The sequence below is a fragment of the Crocodylus porosus genome, unplaced genomic scaffold, assembly GCF_001723895.1.
Source record: "Crocodylus porosus isolate Cpor-Errol unplaced genomic scaffold, CroPor_comp1, whole genome shotgun sequence".
NCBI classification, from domain to species: domain Eukaryota; kingdom Metazoa; phylum Chordata; order Crocodylia; family Crocodylidae; genus Crocodylus; species Crocodylus porosus.
In genome coordinates, this window is record NW_017728886.1 from 252843351 (window position 1) to 252854379 (window position 11029).

Here is an 11029-nt window from a genome sequence, read left to right on the forward strand (position 1 = left end):
GGTGTCTTCTTAATATAACGTCCCTATATAAATGTCTGTCCCTTTCTGAATCTTCCTAAGCACTTGGCATTAACAGAGTCTTCTGCCTGTGAGCTTCACAGGCTAATCATGTATTATGTAGAAAGTATTTCCATGTATCAATTTTAAACATACGGTAATATTTTTCAATTTCATTTACTCTCCATTTGTTCTTTATTAAGAAGAATAGGGAAGTAAGAGTGTCTGGTTTCTGTTCTCTTTTCAGGGCTGTTATCACCTCATTTCCTATTCTCTCATCCATACCACCATCCCTGAGGTGCTGCTCTATGCAAATATAAATCTGGACCAGTACAGAGCCCCACTGAAGTTAACAAGGGCCCTCCATCCATGTGCATCCGTGTGGAACAGCTTGCAAAATACTGACCTAAATCTAACAGCCCCAATATTGACAATTCTCATGATTTTTGTCATTATTTTTAAAGTCTATGTTTCAGGAATGTGAAAGATGTAGCTCTTTCTTTTATATATAAATATAAAATATATATAAAAGAATTACTTTTTTCACGTTCCCAAAGCATAGACGTTAAGAACAACGCCAAAAATCATGAGAATTGGCAGCACGGCAGCCCTGACTTTTCCAGTTTCTCCTCATTCAAAAATCTCTTTAGGCTTCTAACCATTTTCATCAGCTTTGCCATTCTCTGAATGTGTTTTACAAAGTAAAGACAAACTATGTTTTCTGTAGGAATCTTTTGGCTGCTAAAGCACAATGAGCAGAGGTTTCATCTGAGCTGCCTACCATTACACCTGTCTTTACCCTGAGTAGTTGTACTGAAATTCAGACCCAGCAATGTATATGGGTAATTCAAATGACTCCTTCCAATATGCATTACGTTGCTTTTTCCAACAGTGAATTTCCCATACATTGGCCATACACCTAGTTGTATTCACCGCTGAAGATTTTTCTGGTCTCGTTCTTATGGCTAGCCGTGAATCAGATGTATATGTTGATTCTATTAAACCTATCAGTTAACTTTGTCCTCACTGACCATGATATACTGCTGACACATGCAGGACATGATAGAGGTATCTTGTCACCCTCCCCATTTGATACATGTAAGAGACTACCGGGGAGATGGACAATATGGGTCCTGTTGCACTCACTATGTAGATAAAATAATTCTCAGTACTATTGACTGGCTTTTTCAATGTGTGCCCAAACTGGAAATTAGAAACAATCTGAAATGGGTGAGACTCAGCCCAGACCAGACACCTTACTTGAAGAATCCTGTCTGCTTTTTCTTCCTTAGGTTTGCAATATTAAGTGTTTTTCTGTTACTGCCTCGTTGCCTGTACAGCATCTGATGAACTAAGTCCAGGCTCACAAAAGTTTATAATAGATACCTCTGATTTAGTTTGTCTATGGGTGTATCTTCATGTCACCATACAGTGACGTTGCTACGGGCAGTAGTACCCTGTGGAAGTACTAAAGCACAGCGCAATATAGGCGGTTACTGCGCAGTGTGCACAGGGCACGGTTAGATTTCACTGCTACGTTGCTGTAGCAGTGCACTATATCCAGGGAGCGTGCCACTACAGCGGCATAGCGGGCAATCGTATGTAGATCTGCCTACTTGCTACATCGCCATAGTGTGCCATACAGCAATGTAGCATGTTGCTGAGTCACCATAGGGCAACATGTAGACATGCCCCCTAAGGTGCAAATACACACTGCCTTCTGCCTGACTTCACACTGCCATGGCTAGCTGCCTCTCTCTGCTAAATAGCTGAGTGCAGCAGTTGCCAAGAAGGCTTTACTTCAGGTACATTTAGTTTAGAACATCGCCATTTCTTTTCAGATGCATGTCTTACTATCCTTTTCCCCCAACTCAAATTAGTTTAGAGACACACTTAACATAAAGATACAGTAGAAAATAGCTTAGAAACTTCAGCCAGTGTAGAATACCATTGCCATGTATTAAGCAACATTTCCCAAAGGAAGCCTGATTACAGCTCCGCCACAGAAACACACTGGAGGCCAGTGCAACTGAAGATGGCATAACCCCTTGCTCTAAGAGGCTATCTGCGCTGAGTATCTGCTACAGCTGGGGGCACGTACTCTCAAGCACACCTCATCCAGTCTCGCTCACACAGACTGGACCCAGGAATACAGTAATGCTGCTGCTCCATGGGCATCCCTGAAGCCACGCTCAAGGCTTCAGCCATTGGCTCACTGGAAAACAGCTGGACAGTGTGCACCTGAAGCAGCTTCACTTTCACACTTCTGGGTTTGGTGTGTGCAAGTGGAAGTAACTGGCCAAGGGGCACTTGAGAGCATGTGCTCCTGGCAGCAGCAGGGACATGGTCTGGACATACCATGAGTGGCTTGGACTACTCAAGCTAACAGCTAGATAGTCCTGACATGTGATGATAAATTTGTGTGGACTAGCATCTCATTTTTTTTCTTGATCCACTACTTCTTAGTCAATTGGCAAATAAACAATCATATACTGAGCTGCAAATACCATTTTGCAAGATCAAATCCACTTAGTCCATTTCTGAGTTGTTTCATAGTTGTTAGGGGTTGGAAGGGACCTTACAGATCTTCGGGTCTAGTCCCCCTGCACTTGGGCAGAAAAGACTGCTGGGGTCAGGTAACCCCAGCAAAATATACGAGCACTCGTTCTACGTTTGGATGAAAGCTTTTTCATTTTGTTGCTTAGGCTTTTCAGATGTGTTTATTAGAAGATGCCAGTGGATTAACATTTGAAATCCCACTGGTTCATTAGTTAAAACGATTGAGCTGTATCACTCAGTTGTTAGCATTGTGCACAAGCTAGTAGGACATAACAACCAAAACTTGTCATGGCTTCTTCCTCCTTGGTGTCCACCTACATGCAAATGAAACATGCAGGTCCCTTGGGTGCATTTCTCCACATTGTATTATTAAACAAGTTACTACATTCAAAACTCAGAAAATCTACTGTTAAATATATGATATACATAAATATTATTGTACAACCTGCACAACTAAAGCCAGGTGTAAGGGGCTGGGTTGTACCACAGGACCCCTTTGAGCCATCTACTCTGCTTTATTGCTGGGCTTGAGTGCAGGCAGAAAAGGAGTAGAGGGCAGAGACTGTTCTACAACAGTGGTTGTGGGTTCTGCAGGGACGCAGAATAGCCATAAACTAAGTCAGCAGATATTAGTACCAGGTCCATTTAAAGTTCTCTACCTACCAAATCACAAACCTCTATAACAGTAGTGATTAACCTGGCTGGATCTGGCCCCCGAAGTGCCTAGATTTAGCCCACGGCACAAGGAATCAGCAGCAAGCATCCCCCCTTTCTCTGCCTTGCACGGTGCTGCTGATCCCCTCCACACCCTCCCTGCTCTCTTCCCTCCCCCACCCCAGGTGCTGCTTACTCTCTCCCTTCCCCATGCTGGCCAGTGGTGCAGCTGGGCCACAAGCCGCTGCCCCTCTCCTCTAAAAGGCTGAGCACTACTGCTCTAGACTTGGATACATAAGACTAGGTTATATCAGTACAGTGCTATTTAGGATTTGTTTTAGTTAGGAGCCAGTTCTCTAGTAGATCAGTATTTTATTTACTACAGCATTCTGATACCAGAGCTGTGTGATCCAAATCATGGCAAGAAGTCAGAATGATGTGACATCAATTTCTTCACCTCCATTGCCTGTTCTTTAATGTGTTCCACTTACAGTCCATTAATGGATTTTCTTTCTAAACCATTATTAAAATGAAACTAACATTGATGTGTTATTTATTAGAAAAAAATTGTTGTGTGTATACTACAACCATCCTGTCCTTTCAATGGTCACACTCATGTGCCAGCCATCGCATTTTTATATTATTTCACAGATTTCATAGACGTTAGGGCTGGAAGGGACCACAGAAGATCATTGAGTCCAGCCCCCTGCCCCAGGGGCGGGAAGTCAGCTGGGGTCACAGGATCCCAGCAAAATAAAGGGCCAAATGTCTGTTGAAGGTGTTCAAAGTAGGTGCTTGCACCACCTCTGGCAGCAGTTTATTCCAGACCTTGGGGGCTCGGACAGTAAAGAAGTTCTTCCTTATGTCCAGCCTGAAACTGTCTTGTAGTAGTTTATAACCGTTCGACCTTGTCATCCCTTGGGGCGCTCTGGTGAACAGATGTTGCCCCAGATACTGGTGAGCACCACTGATAAACTTATAGGTGGCCACCAGTTCACCCCGAGCCTGTATTTTTCCAGGCTGAAGGGTCCCATGGCTCTCAGCCTCTCATTGTAAGGTCTGTTTTCCTGAGCTCTGATCACGATTAGTCTGTTTTCTCCTACATGCTGTCTGAATAAGGGATGTATTTCAGACAGTCCTGCTGAAAATCATCAAGCTCCATAAGGCAAGGGCCAGCGTCTCTCTTGCAATCTTTCTGTAGTAAGGAGTCAGTGTGGGAAAATGCAGCGTTCACCCCTACCTTGGAGTATGGGGGAAAAATGGAGAAAGGTTATTCTTGGTTTTGGTGGAACTCAGAAATTTGCTGTCTCAGGAAAACTACTCCTTGTTTTATCTTTCCACCCTAAAAGTGTTCTGGAAATGTTTCTTTCTTGAGTGAGACTTTTTGCCAGAGGAGAGGCCGAAAGCCCTTTGGCTCACTTAAAGGCACTGCTGGATAAGAGGCACTCAGACACTGCGGTAACTGGCCACCTTAAACATGCGGGAAACAGAAACGGGAAATTCTACACAGACAAATTATTACAATTGAACTTTTCCTCCCCTCAGTATATTTAAGATTCAAGCATTTTTCGGGCTTGGTTGATTTCAAAAGTGAAAACTAAACTCTTGACTCATATTTTAGGGGAAAAACCATGAAGATCAAAGCATAAATACAGTAATGCTAGCTGAATCTTACAGACAGTGCCTTTTATGGGCAAAATAGAAGCATTGTTGTAGCTGTGATGGTCCTATGTGAGTAACAAGATTGTAAGGTAATACCTTTTACTGGACAAACTTACAGTTGGGAAAGATGTTAGACAAGCTGCCAGGCACAATACAAATGGGAAGAAGACAAGCGATTCAACTCTTAAAATAGGAGAAAGATTGCCCAGTGATATTGGCAAGTATTTACCACTGCTATTTTCAATTTTCTTCTTTTTAAAATGTGCTTCTTGTTTGCTGTGTCCTAGTTGCTTTGCTTCTAACAAGCAGACATAAACTATTGTCCAGCAAAAATTTTACTGGTGTGTCCATGACCTAGGCCAGTGTCTTTAATTAGAAAATCTGAAAAATAGATACGAACCTTAACTGACAATTCTGCTGGTCTCTAATTATCTTACATGCTTTTAGTATCATGGATAACAGTGTATCTAGACCAACTTGCAAAAAAATATGCAGGTTTTGATAATGCTGTCTCCACCTGCAGGTCTCACTAACAATCTTTTATCATAGTCAGTATAAATAGTTACAAGTTCATAACAGACAAAAATTTAGATAAACGTAACTATGGACAGAATTTGTTCCTTTACAGAAAATAATCTGATAAACATCGGCAGGCAAGGTTCTTTGAGTAGATGTGATATCTTTTATTAATGAGTAGTTGGAAAAAAAGCAGACTGACAAGTCAGACCAGCGGAGACTACCTGTGCCTGGAAGAGGGTGACTGCACCCAAAAGCTTGCCAAGAACTTTTTTACAATTACTCAGTCGGTCTAATACAAGATATTACATCTTAGACCAACATGGCTACCACCAAAAATCCACTAAACATCTGCATACTAAACATACAGAAGAAGCTCACGCTAATAAAATATTATTACTGAGCAACAGTCAAACTCTAAATTTATTTAATGGCAGAGAGAAAGACTAAACCCCAGTTTCCTTTCACAGTTCTCTTTTCTTTGGGTCTGTTAAACAAAGAATTTCACTTTTCCTAGTAGAAAATATGGTGATGAATGAGCTATTATACAGAATAAGATATGGGATATAATTTTCAAATTATTAGTTCCAAAAATTCCTTTGGAAGTAAGGAAATCTTGAAATACAGAAGGACGTTGACTGTTTTATCATTTACAAATTGATTAAAACTGATTTTGAATTGCCTCTCTCAAAAACAGGAACAGTTTTTAGTTCTTGTGTAATGGCTAGATTAATATGGCGAAATCAGTCCTTGATGACATAAAGAAAAGATCTCTGACTATGCTTACAGGCTGTTCAGAAATGTGTGGTTAGAAACAAAAATCCTTTGCTTTGTTCCCCCTATAATTTGTAACGAGCCTTGAAATTAGTGGAGCTGCTTTGTTGAGACACTCATTTGTTCAAAGTCAACACTGATAATGTCAGTTCAGCTCCGGGAACTTCATTAGAGGATTCAATTCAGGCTCTACCATGATGGGTGCACGGGTATCTAATGCTACAGAAGGAGGGGGAGTTTAAAAATAGAAATGTAAGGCATTGCACTCTTTACACAGACTTGCAGTAGCAGGATGACTTCTACATCACCCATTTCCTCCTTTTCACTTGTAGCAATTTGGATCTTACAACTGCTTGTAGTTTTGCAGTATGGACTCTAAGAGCCTTAGGGGACCTCTGAAGCAGGGGCTGGCAACCCTTTACCAATGGCGGACTACAACTTGTGAAACACTTGACACCGCTGGCTACCAATCCCATCTACCAGGCAATGTCTATTCCCCCCGGCTTCCGCCCCTAAAACCCCTCAGCACACCACCGACGAGCTTACCTGATAACGTTTGTAACTTGGACAGTGTGAAGGTCACATCCTAGTAGGTCTAGTCCCTGCAGCCTCATGACCCCCCGCCCTGCCGCCCAAGCCACTAGAAATGATGCTGCTGTTGCAAGGGGAGCCAACTCTCAGGGGAGTCATGCAACAGATCCCAAAGGTAGGGACCATCTTGTTCCCCACTTGCCTCCCCCCCAGTTATGCTTCTGGTTGTTGAATCCCCTTCCATCGCTACAGGCAGATCAGACCGTCATGGGCCAAATTCAATCTCTTCATGAGTCAGATCTGGCCTGCAGGCTGCAGGTTGCTGACCTGCTCTAAATCATGTTTCTTAAAGACCCTTTGGAGCACCTAACTGAGAAGAGGACTCCTTATGAAACATCAGTTGTTTCCAACAGCGGATATAGATGAGGCAACTATGTAAGGCAGCAGAAACCTATAAACCTGGCTTCATTAGGGGATAGTAAATAGAAAGGCTGATAGGAGAAGTATGTGAGAGTGTATGCCGAACAGTTATTTTGAGCTCCAGCACGGTATCCTGTACACGTTCAGTTTGTTTGTAATAAAGTTATTAAACTAGCTGTGGCTCACATAAACCATCACAGCCTGTGTATGACACCTATAATTCAAGAATCTCAAACAGAGCTGCTTGAAAAATACAGGTAAAATCTTATGAACAACTTTTGACATTTTTCAGGCAGGTCAAAAACAAACAAACAAAATTTCTGCAAATATTTTAAATGTTTTTGTACCATGTCAGATGTGTGGTAGTATCACAGAGTAAGTCAACAGCAAGATGGAAAGCTCCATCCTTCTGCCACTCTTTAAACACCAGACTTCACTTCAATTACCTGATGCACAGTTTATGAAAGGGATTATTTAACTTGGATGCCTGCAACAGTAGGGACATGGCATCAGGGACCCAGAAGTTTCCTTCTACTTCTACAGTCCTATGAGTACAATATTCAAGGCCTGTTCTATCATACTGCTTTGTTAAGAGGTCTAGACTTGAAAGAGGCAGGTGAAGGAGCATCCATGTCTACACTATATGCCAGTTAAATCAATAGGAAGCCACAGAAATCCCTAGGCTGTGTAAGGAAACCATTTTTTAGGAGTGTTAATAAAAATTCAAGCAGGAATAAGATGTAACCTTAAAATTTACATTGGGGTGCTAAATTAGGCTTAACTACAGAAATAATGTGATATAGTCTGTATCATATGTGTGATCCACTGGCTTTGGTGAGGTTTCACCAGTCTAAAAGAGCAAAATGTGGTTTGTTATTGCAAATGATCATCATACGAGGAAAGCACAAATTGCAAAACTGTAAATATCCAGCAGGTGTCAGCTTTGCACATCCAACCTACATTCTAGAGTAGAACGCAAGCTTTTTTTTTTACTTTAGCGATTAGCAACAGCAATTTTAGATACTGGGGCAAATTTTCATAAATATGCATGCAAAAATGTATCTGCTCATTTGATCTGAGCCAATTTAGGTACACTAATACGCCTTAGGAGTTCATGTGGGTTGGAGCTGTATGTTACTGAGCTGTTCACAAACACGCAAATTCACTCTGAAAATCCAGTCAACTGCTTTTTTCCCCCTTATTTCCATTGAGGCAATGCTCAAACAGCAGTGCAGGCTCTGATCCTGCAAGCTGTACTGTGAAAGCTGTACTGCAATGTGAACTTGCACCACTGAGGACATTAATTGAAGTTAATGAGGTCCTCTGTGGGCATAGGATTTCACTGCAGGGAACAATTTGCAGCTGATCATCAATATAAATTATACGATATACCAATAAATATTTGCAATATATCTTGTACAGAATTAGAGCTCATTATACATACTTATACAATATATTGTATTATATTTTTTCAGAACTATACCTTTTGTTCCCATTTCTTCCTTCTTCAAAAGGAGCATTAACAGGATTTCAAATGCTTCATCTCAAGTCTGCTTGATTTACATTGCTCTTTATTTCAAAGCAAACATGACTGCCAGTATTATTATAAGCACCAGGCTTAGGACAAGCTATAATTAAGAGTTTTAGTCATTTTTATACCCAAATTTTTGTAAAATTCTTTTTCTTGTCTGGCAGTAAATTTATTCTGGAAAGTTTGAATCATAATGGTTCAGCGATCTTCAAGGAAAAGCAGAATAAAAAATATACATTTCCCCCAGTGAAACACAAAAAACAAACTTGCAACTTCTATTTGGCCTGGAACTAGTTCCTGTATACCCTAATCCAAGACAACTTTGCATATAAAATAACCCCGCCCCCCCTAAAATTTCACACATTTATAAATTTGTTACAAGTTTCCATGTATAAAATCTAATTTTTGGAAGGTCTTCTTAAATTCACTACTCTCCCTCCCCCACTGCAGGAGTGCAAGCAGCAGAAGGAAGGCAAGGAAGGGCAGGGGGCAGGAAGTGGGCGTGTAGGTGATGGGGGAGTCAAGCGGCCTGACCCCCACCCCTTGCCTCCTGCTGCCTGCCCTGCCTGTGTGCCTTTGCCCCCATAACTGCCCCCCCCCCCCGCCCCACCACCACAGCTTACCCTTGGTTGTGGCTCCAGCTCCTGCCCAGGGCACTGAGCACAGGCTAGCTCCAGTCTCCACCCAGCCAGGCAGTAGCTCTAGCCCTGGCCCCTGGACCGAGCTGCAGCTGCCACCCTGGCGGCTGCCTGGCCCAGAAGAGACTGGATCCAGCTTGTGCCTTTCGCTGCGTAGTAGAAATAGTTGTCAAAGATAAGGTTTCCTTTAAAAAAAAGTATCCTGTGGTACTTTTAAAAGCAATTCCTTAGCAATCTGCCTGTGTTTTATCAGTTTTCTGAGGGTGGACAAAGCTTAGGGTCATTCAGAGGCAACAAAGTTGGGTCTGATCTAAAGCCATCAAATTAACACCCCCATTATCCTGGAGGGCTGTGACAATATTTGCCTCAGTGACAATATTTGAGGAGGGAAAGGTGATTTCAAAGAACACCTCTCTTTTCCGTGACCTAGACGTCATGTGTTATTGATTGTATATAACCCCCTCAGGAAATCCCCCACAACCCGCTAAAACAACAGTAGCGCTCAAAGGTGAACGACTCGCTCAAGAGCAACCTGCCAAGTCTCCCGTGTCTAAACAAGCTTAGAAAATGTAGCAGTAAAAATATGGGCATGTGAAGGACATTTTATGAAAGTGGCCAGGGTAGGCAGACTTCTGGCGCAGAGTATGGAAGATTTGGGACCGCAAATTAAATGAGTTACTAAGACCATGAAAGCAGTGTGGTGCGGGTGTGCTATCCTTCTCATAACCATATGTTGAGCCAGACTAAAACTGTGTAGTGTTAGCTTCAGTTTAAGGCTCATCAGTGATTCTTTGCCTCTAAAAACAAGCATACAAGCCTGGAAGAGAAGAAGTACCCTCAAAAATCACTGACTGGTCATGGCTTAAAACAGGGGTTTTCAACTTTTTTTAATACATGTACCCCTGGCAGCTGGCCATGGAGCAGCAGCGCAGGCTGGTGGGTGGTGGCTGCATACAAGCTGTCCCCCCCTGCCAGGCACTGCAGAGGGGCACTGCTGCCCTTGGCACCCCCTGGCCCTGCTCCTGGAGGTGGCGGCACAGGGTGGTGCATGGCTGCGCCCCATCCCTGCCTGCCCACGGGTACCCCTAGGGTGTTCCCAGGTACCCCCCAGCGTACGTGTCTCCACAGGCAACTGGTGCCTCCCGAGTCTGGGGGGGCACCACACTGCCAACCGGGTGGAGGATCCCCCAGCAGCTGATTGCCAAGCCAGCGGCAAAGCTGGACGTGCCCTTCGTTTCGTGGCTGGTGCTTCCAGGGGGCGCGCCCCCTGTGCATCCCCAATGCCTGCACCCCCGGTAGACAACCCCAGTTTAAAACAGTAGGGAAGTTTTAGTAATAGAAAAGGTATCCTACCCAGTCCTGAGGGGAAAAAAGGACCACCCATAATTAAGATATGGAAGGAAGGCGGGGAGAAAGGGATCAAATAGGGGTGTGGGGGAGAGATGCTTTCTTGGAAAACTGTTAAGAAATTTGCTAAAAAATATATATATTTTCTGCGTCCAAACCGAACCACTGGAGGAACATATTTGGAGCCGGGGAGGGAAGCGCAGGCAGTCGGGGCTAGGCAGCAAGTTGTGCAAGGAGCTCGGGACGCGGGGAAGGCGGGAGCCGCAGGGAGACTAGCGACCCGGCAGGCACCGGGGCCCGGCAGGAGCCGCGCGCTGACACCGCGGGCCGGCAGCGCCGCCCCCGCGGGGTTTCCTGGGCGCGTTTCGGGGGCAGCAGGAAGCGGGGGGCGGGGCCTCGC